Raw genomic sequence first — 13,495 nt, forward strand, 5'->3', positions numbered from 1 at the left:
AAGCAGAGAGGATCTAGTAGATGGAAGGACCATGAGTGGTCCTGTAGGCTACACACTGGATGCATATAGCTGAACAAGCAACAGGAGCTGCCTGTAGCATGGCAGGAGAGCTGCAGCCTTCATACATGAAGGCGTTCCCAACATGCCATTTAAAAGGATTAAAGGTTAAAACTTTCTAGCATAATCATCACTTGGTCACAAGTTTTGTCAGCAGATTGCTAGGAAACAGCAATAGAACTGCAGCAGCGATAGAGACACGAACACCATTCAATAGCAAATATTTAGAACAATGACAGGTACTTACCTCAAAACATGTTAGAAAGATTAGTAAATATTCATTTAGCTATATAAATCCTTTTCAGTAAGCAGGTGTGACAGGGTCCATAACAGATAGAGAACTTGTGCTGCATTAGCCAGTATTCCTCCCCACCCCACCCCCTCTTGGTTTCCTGTCCTTTTACCTCCATTTGAGAGGTCAGATATTCCCTTATCTTCCACACACTCCCTCATCCAAGCCTTTATTTAAAAAAAAAAAAATTTAATTCTAATGTATCCCTTCTCATGTTATATCTTCCCTCACCATTTACAATCCAATGCTGATGGATCAAACTCAACAATCTGAGCTCTCTTTTAGTGTAAGCTGTTAACATAGTGATCTTTTACACAAACCTCCTGGATCAGGCTGTCAAACAAAAACCATATTCTTCGTAATTCAATCATTATGTCTAAGCAGCATTAAACATGGAGGATGTATCTCATGCTGCTCTAAAAGTTATTACATATTCCTTACTTCTGAGCATTCTATCTTCCCATCTAGAATAGCAAAGGAACTCTCCATAAAATATACAGCTTTTGCAATGTATATCAATCATCTCTCCAGAACAGTAACAGGATTCAGCTATGAAGATCAGCAACCCATTCTCCGGTTTCCAACTTCTCAGTCAGTAGTCTACTAACTTCAAGCAAAAACTCTACATCAACTGTATCCCACCCTAACTCTTCTTCGTTGAGCACAACCAACTACCCGGATATGTACATTTTCCTTCCCTGACTTTTGCCCAAAAGATGCCCCATACTGCAGTCTGCTCTTGACTCCAATTGGTGTGTGTCATAATTAGAAACTGCTGTCCTGGGACATTCTATCACAAAAGCATATCGTAATAATATAGAGATTAATTAGAGCCAGTATAAACAGCTGATTTTAAAATGTCTGATTACTCGTTACATAGCACTCAAATTTTACCTTTAATGGTCTTGTGAATTTTTACCAAACAATATAATCGAAAGTTTGTCTGACATTTTTGTGGGCAGAGATCTTGTGTTCTAGTATTTTGTAAAGATCTTCATAGAAGTTATCATATAATTTCCACTAAAGTCTTGCTGAAAGATGAAGTTACATTTGACAAACTACTGAAGCCACTGAACACAGTTGCTTTTGACTATTTGCTCTTGACTTGTTTTAGCTCTGGCAAAATAAACTTGACAGTTTTAAGAACTTCAGAACCTATACACTCACAAGAACACAAACGTAACCCATCTTGAAATACTCAATTTATCTATTAATTTATTAACGGGGAGAGTTGTGGAATGCTTGTTTTATTAAATTCTGATTCATCTTAAATGACTTTGTAAATGTGTCCTACGGAAAACAAAAACACTAAAAACAAAGACAAGAAGAACTTTTTCTGGAATCCATCAAGTTAAAAAACACAAGCTAAACCTGAAGTTGACATCTGAGCAAAGTTCAGTTGAATTTTTAAATATTTACAGTAACATTGAGACTGGGTAAATATACCAGATTGACTCTCCTAAAGATTCACCAATTATCAGTTTACTGTAAGACAACCTGCCAAAGCTTCAAAAATAAGATTTTAATTAAAACTGCTTTAAAATATTATAGAAAATACATGACAAGAAATGCTTCTCATCCTGTGAAATTTCGGAATACTGCAATAAGCAAAATGGGGGCAGCACTTAACTATTCATTGGAGACTTCAAGGTACTCAGCCTAAGATATACTGATATACGTGGACAGGAGCCCAAAGAAAAACACTGTATTCAACCTCCAGTAGCACCTAATGCTGTCTGAACTTTTAGAAAGGCAATGTTCCAAGCTTCAACCTACCCTAGGAAAAAGACTCCAGGCTGACATTATATGGGAAGGACCCACACTGTTGAAACACACACACACACCCTCCTTTGGCCCTGACCCGACACACACCAACTATTCTAGCGATGGGCCACTCTGCTCCTGACTCACTGTATTCTTAGATACTACAGCAGATACAATTATTTACTCCTGGGGGAATTCTGCACCACTACATAATGCAATATTTATACAGAATTAATGCTCTGTGCATAATTTCCTTTTTCCCCTGCAGAATTGGTGCTGCAGAGCTACTGGCCGCCACTAGGGTAGTTGCGACTGTCTAAGCTGGGGGTGCACCCCATGGCTGGGCTCTGGGAGGTGGGGTGCAGGTATCTGGGGCAGGGAGGGGACCAGCTGGGCTCGGGGGGGGGGGATATGGGCGGGGGGGGCGCAGCTGGGCTTTGGAAGGGGAGGGTGCAGGGCCGGGAAGGGACAGCGAAACCAGAACTGGGTTGCACTAAGGGTTTCTTCAACTCTACTCCTGGGGGAAGTCTTTTTTGTTGTCGTCTGCTGACAGGTATTTTGAAATAAATTACCAAAATAATTGAAACTGGCATGATTATATAGTGTTATTTTGATAAATAAAATATGCAGTATTTTGAAATATTGTGCACAGAATTTTTAATTTGTTGGTGCAGAATTCCCTCAGGAGTAAGAATTACAATGTGAAACTCCTGTAATATGCAGGTATGAGGAGATGAAATACAAGTGAATGGCAAGTTTTGTTTTTGGTTAAATTAGATTTTTAGTAAGGTTTGTGGAGTTTTATTGAAATATTGGTTTTGTATTGCATAAATATTCAACAGCTGACCACTCCATAATTTTAAAGTTTGTGTTTAATAGCATAGTGAAAATGGTGTTTGGAAAGTCAGGTAAGCGGTAGATTTTCCTCAGTGGATAACATCCCACTGGAAAGCTGGCTAAAGTGAGGTGAAATAATTTTCATGTTACCTTTACCTTCTAGAGTTGAATATTTAGACTAGAATTTTCAGAGGAGCCTAATAGAGTTAGGCACCAAACTCCTATTTGCTTTCATTAAGTCCTTTAAAAATCCCAACCTTAATGCAATTATTATTTGTATTACCATAGCACCTAAGATCCCTATTCATGGGCCAGGAAGACCACATTCTGCTGGGGACCATACAAATAGACCAAAAAGATCGTGCCTGCCCCAAGATGTTTACAGTCTAAGTAATAATTCCTGGCACCACCCTGCATGCATACATTATCCTACAGTTATTTTATCTTGTGTATTATGGCATCACCTGGAGGCTCCTGATCAGGACAGGGGTCCCATTAATAGCTACTGTACACACAAAGCTACTATAGTCTCACACTATATAGGTACGGTGTTCCATTCCAGGCATACATTTTCCTCCTATCCCACCCACCCCTACACACAAAAACACTTATTCCACCGCACTCACCTCATCTGCAGGCATGTAGGGCATTAAGAGCATGATTTGCCCCTAAATACACACACAAAATAAAGTTGTTTGGGCAAATACGTGAGGAAAACCCTGTAAAAATGGCTATTGATTGATGCGGATTGAGTACAAGACCTTGCATCATTCAGCCAAAAGAGAATGCACGTTTTTTTTTATTAAGAAAAATATTGCAAGAAAACAGGCAAGAAAGGGAGAAAAGAAAAATCCTTTCTGAGCAGCTTGCTAACGAAAAGCTGATTTACACTTAGGACTGAGTGATTATTAAAACTCTCCACTGGTAAAATGTGTTTCCAGTAGGGTACAGAGTATGGGTGTGTATAAGTGCAGCGTTACTGGTATTTTTTTCTAATTAAATATTCCTGTTATTGATATTATAGGCTAAGAATTCACTGTTCTAGGAACTGCCTTTTTATCCTTTTTCTTCACTCACTGACTACACTTATTTTCTGCCCTGTTAAATCAATATTTTTAATAAGTGTTTACTAAGTTATTCCAGCAATGTGGCTGAGGCACAACTTAACATTTGGAACCCCAGAAAGAGTGTCATAAGGAAGTGAATCAATGGGTTCTACAAATGATATAATAGGCTATCACTGTTCTGTTTAGTTGTGCCAATCAGATTAGATAAGGCAGAGATAAGAGCAGACATATACTTATTCTTTAATTAGAAACTACAGAAAGGAAATGTTACAAAACAGTCTTATACTGCGCAATTTTTCTTTGAAACCTTTATATGTTTACTAGCTTTGCTGTTATATGTTTTAATCTTGTTCTCACAGATATCTAAAATAAATAAGAGAAACTTGATCTAAATACAAATTCTACCTTCGTCTGATACACCTATAAAGACCAAGTCAATTTTTTTGGCCCAAGAGATCTGGACATAGTATGCACAGCCTTCATTTTAAGAGTATTAAAATAGGTAGGAACTGATAAGTGCAATTCCTGAGGTACTTAGCCTGTGCAACCATGGTGAACACTGAACTAAAACACCAAGTGGAAAGAGAGGGCCAAAAGTGATTTATCAGCTTGTACCTATGTTGGGAACCTTTGTATCTCGGTTTAATTTCTGTATGTCTCAAATACACAAGTGGATACTAAGGCCTGGTCTACACAAGTAAGTTTTACGTACATGGCCATGTCTGTCAGGACGATTCCCCCCCACCCCCACCAGCAAAGCTCTGCAGCAAAAGCTCTAGTGTAGGCACAGTTGTACCAGCAAAAATGTCCTTTTGTCACTATAGCTTATTTTATGCCACTTGAGGAATTGGTTTACACCAGTAGAGCGGTCTCTCCAGTAGGGAGTTAATCAGGACAGCTCTATTGGTATATCCATACTATGGATACAATTGTGTTATGGTAAAATTAGTCAAAATGCATGGAGCAGCCATGGTAAAAATGTACAAAAATCAGGCTTTGGTCAGGGCACGACTGAAGTCCAAGCCCTGCTGCAGGGAGCTGAAGCCCGAGCCAAAGTCATGGGGATCTGTTAAAGTCACAGAATCTGTGACCAAATCATTTCCTTAATCCATACCAACAAACCTATGTTACAAAGACTGAGGGCAGGATAAACATACTAGTACCACATAGTGGGAAAACATTGCAAGGTCCTTTAAATTGACAAGAATAAAACAATTCACAGGCAACTTTTTTGGGGGTGGGGTGGGGGGGGGCAACCAATCAGAGACTAGCATTACATTAAGCTACTCTGTTTCATTACGGCTGGAGCATGGTAGTATCTGCTGTAATTATGTAAAACAATTTCCATTAAATCCCTCTCCCCCACATTATTACATGCTCAGCTTCCTGAGAAAATACACAACAGCCTTTTGGGCTGAATTTTCCATGTTTGGACTCTTGTATTTCCTGACAATTTTTATTTTAATTATATAACCTTTAACATGGCTGATAAAACACACTCGATGTAATGGTAAACAAATTTTACACAAGTATTTCCTGATATATGGCAGCCTTTATTATTTCCAGGTTTTCTGTTGGTGGAGGACCACTCAAGACATTTTTTTATACTGGCTTCTTTTAGGGGAGTTGTTTTAGGGATTTTATTTATATATAGACATTTCACTGTATCTACTACCATTGCATCTAATTGCTGTATTTGGTAATAAAAATACAATGAGATCTGTCTAGAACAGTGGTTTTCAAACTGTGGGTTGGGACCCAAGTGGGTCAGAACCCTGTTTTAATGGGGTTGCCAGGGTTGGCATTAGACTTGCTGAGGCCTGGGGCCAAAGTTGAAAGCCAAGGGTTACAGCTCAGATTACAGACCCCCCACCTTAGGCTGAAGCCCTTGAGCTTCGGCTTTGGACCCCCCACCAGGGAGGTGGGGCTCAGGTGGGCAAGCTCAGGCTTCAGTCCCTGCTCCTGGAGTTGTGTAGTAATTTTTGTTATCAGAAAGTGGGTTGCGGTGAAAAGTAGTTTGAGAACCCCTGGGCTAGAAGGGTAAGATAATTCACCATCCTACTCAGGTTTAACCGTTGGCTGCTACTTTTGAATCACATGGCCCTTAACGTCTACTAGTTCTTCCATCTTATTCCTTCCCTAGACATGTTTTAATTTATCATAATCCTGATCTCTGAAGTACTCTCTCCACCTAAGCAGGAAAACCAAGAGGGTTTAAGTAAGAGAGGAAGACAAAGGGAGAAAGAAGAGACAAGAGTTTAACAACCTGGAAGTGCAGCAAGCTTAAGAATACTGATCTTTGGACAGACTACCAAAATTCTGTTTGTGTAAAAAAATTTCCATCACCATATAATTTCACATGGGTGTAGGTGTGTGAATGATTCCCACAAATTTTCCCCTAATGAAAGCTTTCCAGATCAATAAAAGACCTCATTACTTGTATTAAAGTCATTCAGTGATATGGTACATTCCTCCATAAAAAATACATATATTTGCCTAATAATTCCAAACTAACAAGACTTGAGACAGGTACTATACTTCATATTCTAGTTCCTAAAACAGACTTTTAAAGAAGGTATGACAAACATGAAAATTTAAATGTCACTTCTGTCAAATCTTGAAAACTTAGAACCAAGAAGAGTTAAGGAAAATATAATTTTTCCTCTATAGAGTGGTAGCTTAAATATATTTAATCAATTTTAAAAGTGTTACACAATTATTTGTCCTACCTTAAATAGATACCATACAGCAGCCATCAGCAACTTTTGGCACGCCGTTTGCCAGGTAAGCCCCCTGGCGGGCTGGACCGGTTTGTTTACCTGCCGCATCCGCAGGTTCGGACGATCGCTGCTCCCACTGGCCGCAGTTCACCATCCCAGGGCAATGGGGGCTGTGGGAAGCGGCGCGGGCCACAACATGTGCTGGCTGCCGCTTCCTGCCACCCCCATTGGCCTGGAGCGATGAACAACCGTGGCCAGTGGGAGCCACAATCAGCTGAACCTGCGGACGCGGCAGGTAAACAAACCGGCCTGGCCTGCCAAGGGGCTCACCTTGGCAAGCCATGTGCCAAAAGTTGCTGATCCCTGCCATACAGAATTAAGTGCACACATGACTAGAGATCAGATCTAGTTATTATAATGCCTAGAACTAAGGCATATCACTTGATACCCCAAATTCACCACCATTTATTTTCATTATCTTTAAAAAAAACAAAACATATTGTCCTGTAATACTGAGAAGAAGAAAAAACATACCCATTTGTTACAAAAGTCCAGTCTGAAAAATAAACATTGCTTATTAAGACAAAGTAAAATAAAGAAACCTTTGCCAAAAAGGTTAGTGGTGACAATTAGAATGTATAGCAATTAAAGCATACATGAAACAATGAAACAGTGCCCTAGCGGTGAGTGCGCCCCATGACACGTGCCCCCTTGAGGTGAGGAAACATATAGTACAAGGGATATAGAAGTAATATTATGAAAATAAGGCATAATTCAGGCTGAATACTTCAGCAATTCGGGGGGGGGGGGGAGCTTCCTGACGGGGAGAATCATTAGCCAGTGGAATTGTGTAGCCTATTTAAGAGGAACTGGACAGGACTTTTGTAATTGCATAATAGGAACAATCCTGCATAGGCAGAAGAATTGACCTGACAATCTTTCCATCTCTAGTTCCATGATTTTGTGATCCAAGACTTCCTTTTTAATACGGTTATCAATTAAATCAGTATATTTTATACATTTTAACAGTGAAGAATTTAATTTAGGGCATTGTAAGACAATAAAATTGTTAAGTTGTCTTTCACAAATATACTTACACAATCACACGCCTCTGCATTTCAACTTAGGAATATTTTATTCTTTATAGCCATGACAACATCCAAATTGGTATCTTTCTGATATAAGCTACAAAAGTGGCATTTAAATCTAACAAAACAAAAGACTAGTATACTAAGGATATGCATGTGTTTATGTTGAGGAGAGTTGCAAGCACATATTCCTGCACCAGGTAAGACAATACTTCTGAAAGAAATCCACATGAACAACAAACAGTTTGAAATTAACTGGCTGAGAGCAGTTACTGTAGGAAGGACAAGAAATCTAACAACAACAAATCTGAAGCCTTTTCCCATAACCTTCCATCAGTTTTTTTCCATCTAAGCACATATTAGACTAGTCCTGAAGGGAGGTGGGCAAAACAGCATGGCCGGGAAAGCTACATGACATAAGATCCACCCTTCTCTCCCTGATGCAAATCATCTTCTGCAGTCACAGGTGGCTTCTTGAAAGGCACCCACATTCCCTTGTACATATCTGCTGGCCAGCTCAGGCAGCTACCCAACCGTCACCCTCAATTTCATGTCCCTGCTCACAACACTGAAGTTCAATCATGGGTCTCACCAGTTGATACATGATGCCTTCTGTTGAGCTGAAGCAATGGGAAGAAGAAGAGTAGCAAACAGTTAACGCAAGAAACAAACAGGGAAAAAAAAAGACGACAAGCAGGAAAAGGGCAGAAAGGAATGTTGGGGGAAGATTGTGGCAAACTGTTCTGAAGCCATAGCAGAAGAATATGTGGTGGCAGGGGAGCTGCCATCCAAACTAACACAGAAGTGTTGGGAATCATTGCTCCAGTCCCTAAGCTACAGGCCACCGGTCACTGATCACCTCTGACATATTCAAGAAACAGCAACTACAGCTCTAAAAGAAAGCCAGAGCACTCTGGCAAGCAGCCACTAGTTAGAAAAAAAGAGAAGGAACTAAGTAATACAACACTTGCTAATGTTTAATCATTCAAGAAGTTTAGAGACTTCCATTGCAACATTGTTATTTACAAACATTTGAATAAAGCAAATATTATGACTTAAGTAGCTCCTAAAGGTAGCAAGATTTTCCTCATCATTCAGCTATTTCATCAACTATGATTTATGACTGTTCTGGTTTCCATGGATTTTTTTTTTAAATATAAAATTTCTGTTCCGTATTTCTCAGACAGTTTACGAAATGCTGTTTAAGTCATTTATCACAGTTTGAGGATATACATTTAGAAGCAGAAATATCTGGATCTTGAAAGCAACTGTGCCACTGAACTCAACACGCTGATTTACAGACAAATATAAAATACTAACAGTGTACCTTAAAAAAAAAAAAAAAAAACCACTTGTCTGAAGTTCTACTATTAATCCAAGATCATTGTGACCAGAAAAGAATTCGAGGAAAATACTCAAAAATGTGCACTTCATTTTGTGCACCTAACAGCACTCTGTAGTCAGTTACACTATTTCCTCTTTACAATCAGATTCCCTGTTGCAACCTTTTAGATACAGGACAAAGTGACTAAACTAAACTGGCAAAAGGATTGAGGGACACAAACAGCATCTGAAATGCTAGTTTTAATTCTAGATTTGACATTGACTATCTTTTTAAGACTGGACGTAACTATTCAAAATAAGCGGTAAAGAATCTGCACTTCTACGTTAAATGTTGCATAGTGACCCGAAAAGGAATCCTAATATTAAAAAGTGTTGATATATTTAAAGCCTAATAGGGGTAATAAAATGCATCAATAGCAAGAATGAAAGTCAAAAGCAGCAGCATTATTATACAAGTTATTCCACAGATCCCAGTTAAAATAATATGCTGAATGTTGGCCACCCACAGAAATAACAGTATACTGTTACACCAGCAGGGAGAAATATATGGCACCCATGGTAGCATCTGACTTTTTTTTTTTTTTATTAAATGTTTCTCTCACTGGAGAAAAGTCTGTAAGTTGACCAATCAGGTGACTACCACTACTACATCAATTCATTTGACTACACCCTATTTCACAATAACTCCTCTGGGCTGGCACTCCATTACTGTTCAGAAATATTAGAAAAAAGGAAAGAAAACTGGAGAACTCATCCATACTGATGAGGCATTCAACCACTAGAGGAGAAAATATAAATTAAAAAACAGAACTGGAAATTTGGACAAACCTATTTCACTTCAAAGATTAACATGCATCTACTGAGGTAAACAGGACTTTTAACTGACATGATGGAATCAAGACAAAGCACATTATCATATGGATGTTACAGACACTCATATTTTCATGATAAACCAAGAGACTGAAAGATACAGTAGTTAACGAAGGAGGTGAGCCTGGGAAATTTAAAGGCCCCACACTTCTTGCGTCAAGCACCTTTTCACTAACCAGTAGATCCTATGAACACACTGTGTATTCAGTTATTTTGGACTGGATCGGAAGTATTGCTACTTTATTACCCTTGAATTTAATATATTGGCTCAAAACTATGTTATAATTAGTCATCTTTTCGTTCCTATAAATGAATGAATATAGGAACTGAAAATGTAACCATTTGTGTTCTAGTTATTAAAGCATTTTGTGCTTTTTGTTAATAGAAAAGGGAGAACATTGTCCTGACTTCAAGGAATATTGTTTAAGTTGTTGTACCCTGTTTAGCCAAAGGGCAATTCAATCATCACCAAGTGGCTTTGAACAACAAACATCACCTACTGGTTCAGAAAGAAGATTTGATTGTGGCTCAGCTAATAAGCCAGAAACTCTGCCTTCCTCCTACCCCACCCATTACCACACAAAAAAAAAATAAATAAATAAAAATAAAACCCACACAACAACAAAAAACTGTTCAATATGAACGAAGCCACAGACTAGGCCTCCCCACCACTCCTCTGCCTGATCCATCCCTAGAACTGCTCAGTGCCTAAAACACACAGCAAAGTGGAAGGAACAAAGCACTGACGTCAATTACTGGAGGATTAAATCTAACTGCCAGGAGAGGAAGAGGAGGCGGCCTCATTAGCAAAACCACCACCAAGAAAAACCTAACAACCTATAGCCACTTTTACCCAGAGCCAATTTACCCAGAGTAAGTTTTATTTTCTCGAAAAGAGGGAATGCCAGCACATCTGAGTAGAGATTATGTGTATGGCTACACATCTACCCAACTGTGAATGTTGGGGGGGGGGGGGTAAGGAGGCTTGCTCATCTTCATGTATTAATCTAGACAGCATAGGGGCTGATGCCTCTTTTAGCAGGTCACATCTGACATGAAAGAAGCCATCCAGAGCTGAAGGGGACAGAGGATGGGGGAAGCAAGGAGTGGGTGGAAGTTTACAAAGAGACCAAGAGGAGGCTCCGTCCATGAGGAAGAGGTTACTAAAACTGAAGGGGCAACAGAAAGAGTTTCAAGCGGGGAAAGATAGTTGGAAAAGGTAGGTGGGGGGGGATAAAGAGTAAGGGGGGGCAGATACGGGGAACTGGGGAGACGCTATGGCCCCCTCAAGGGGAAGGCGGATTCCGGGGAACTCTCACCCAGCCCATGCTCGGGGACGGAAGGGAGGCAGATGTTCCCCCTCCCTCCGCCCAAGCCCGGGTACCTCTAAAGGAAGGAGGAAGAGGACACAGTCCCACCGCCAGCGAACGGGCCTTGTCCAGACAGACACCCGGGAGCCCCCGCCTCCAGCCCCAGGGAGCGAGACCGAGCCGGAGCGGCCCCGCTTACCTCCGTTCGCTGCTCCGCTAGGCCCGGACCATTTCCCGGCTGCCGCCGCCGGCCCGTCGGGCGGGAGACGAGGAGGCCCAAAGGGGACGGAGGAGCCGCCACTGAGTCAGCGACAGCCAGCAGGAGAAGGGGGCCGCGGCGCGGCCCGGACCCGGGGGATGGGGGCGGGGAGGGCAGGGCCCGGAGCCGGGCACAAAGACCAGGCCCGAGGAGCGGGCTCGGGCCCCGAGATGGGGGCCCCGGGGGGAGGGAAGGCAGGACCCGGAGGGGCGGGGGGGCTCCGGGAGCGGGTCACAGGCGGGGGGAGATGGCGACGGCGGCTCCCCGGGGGTCCCGCCGCTCCATTGCGGGCTGGGCTGGGTGTGCGGCTGGGTCCCGGTGCGGCCCGGCAGGGTCGGGTCCCGCTGGCTGGCTCCTCAGACAGCGACTCCAGCCCAGCTCCTCCCGCAGCCGGGCATTCGGATTACCCAGCAGACATCGCGCTCGCACAGCCCCGCCGCCGGCCACGTGACCCCCAGGCCGGGCCTTGGGAACCCAGCACGTGACCCGGGCGAAGGCAGCAGACACACGCTCCGCCTTCTCAAGGGAAGGCGCGAGATCCCGCCACGTGATAGGGGCAGAGCGAAGGGGAGGAGTTTAGGCTCCCCCTGCCGGAGAAGAGGTGCCCTCTTGATGTGCTGCTGCCCTCAGATGCAGTTGCCAACCTAAAAATTTGAGGCTGTCCAGGCTTGGCTGCTGCCCATCCAGAACACTTAGTGCTCCTCTCTGGCAGACACCAGGCAATGCAGAATGCACTGCCCCGCAACCTGAACTCTACCCCCCAGTACTGGTAAGAGCCATCACTGATTGCCTCTATGTTTCAGCCACGGCTGCCCTATTGTAAGCACTGACTAAATAAACAGGTCATTTTATGGGGTGTATCCCCCCAAATTGCATCTTCTCTGACATCTATATGTTCCCAAACTGCCCTTCACAGTATGAGGGCTATCTGTACTGACTGATGCAGGGATTAGAGGGCAGAAGTAGCGCAGGTGATGTTCCACAGGGGAATCATTAAGGTTGGTAACAGCTGGCAGCAGTTTATGCAGAGTGGATGAAGTGATCAAGGATAGGCAGAAAGGCTGCCGACCCCTAGGATTGACATACTGTACATAGCTGCCATTCATACATACCACCCTAAATGCAACTCCTGCTTTTGTGAGGACAGTCTGAAAGTTTTTCCTACTGTACCTCTGTGCTGCAACCTCACAGAACTATTTAGCATCTGAAAGCATAGGGTTACATCAATCAGGGAAGGTTGGAGCATCATTCAATAGGGGCACAGTTAAGGTTATAGGGCAGGGCTGGTGCATACATATCTCTATATTTACTGGATTTTAGTGGTTTAAGTATCAGTGAACTTGCTAGCGTAGAAGAGTAGGAGGCAGTGCTAGTCAACCTTGACTCTATATTAGTGAAGTTTTTGGGTAGTGAATAGATGGCAGTCTTAAAATGAAGAGTTAACAGGACGTTAGGAATTTGTCAACATCCGTGAGATGTATTTCCTGGTCTGATGCCTGAGATTAGACTTGAAATACACTTGTGGCTGAATGACAACTTGTGACAAGTATATCAGCTGTTGTTGGCTTTGTTTCTTTCTTTGGTTTCTTCCTTTGATCTTTGTGCAATAATTACTTACCAAAACTGTAGTTAATAGTTTGAAGGAAGGACTCCCCCCATTATTTGTCAAAAGATTACATGTAGTTTTAGACTCCTTTTTACATACTTACACATGTATACATTTAACTTCAAAATAAGATTCATCTTAGCTATTATATAGCACTTTTTAGCAGATCTCAAAATGCTTTAACTAAAAGTTACTAGAGGACCAGCTCATTACCTACTTATGTCATATCTACTTAGGTTCTGTGGGTCAAGAACTGGGTGAAGCAGTCACTTAACACATCA

The 13,495-nt window shown here is 41.9% G+C and overlaps 1 protein-coding gene across 3 annotated transcripts in view; it reads right to left on the bottom strand.

The window, feature by feature from the left end:
- AFF4 (ALF transcription elongation factor 4) overlaps positions 1-12,008 on the bottom strand; it is a 77,336-nt gene extending 65,328 nt beyond the window's left edge. For all 3 annotated transcript variants that reach the window (XM_054036552.1, XM_054036551.1, XM_054036550.1), the window contains exon 1: positions 11,549-12,008. The gene's annotated coding sequence lies outside the window, so the exon portion shown is untranslated. The remainder of the gene's footprint in view (positions 1-11,548) is intronic.
- Positions 12,009-13,495: the final 1,487 nt, after the last annotated feature.

This window comes from Malaclemys terrapin, chromosome 8 (genome assembly GCF_027887155.1).
Source record: "Malaclemys terrapin pileata isolate rMalTer1 chromosome 8, rMalTer1.hap1, whole genome shotgun sequence".
NCBI classification, from domain to species: domain Eukaryota; kingdom Metazoa; phylum Chordata; order Testudines; family Emydidae; genus Malaclemys; species Malaclemys terrapin.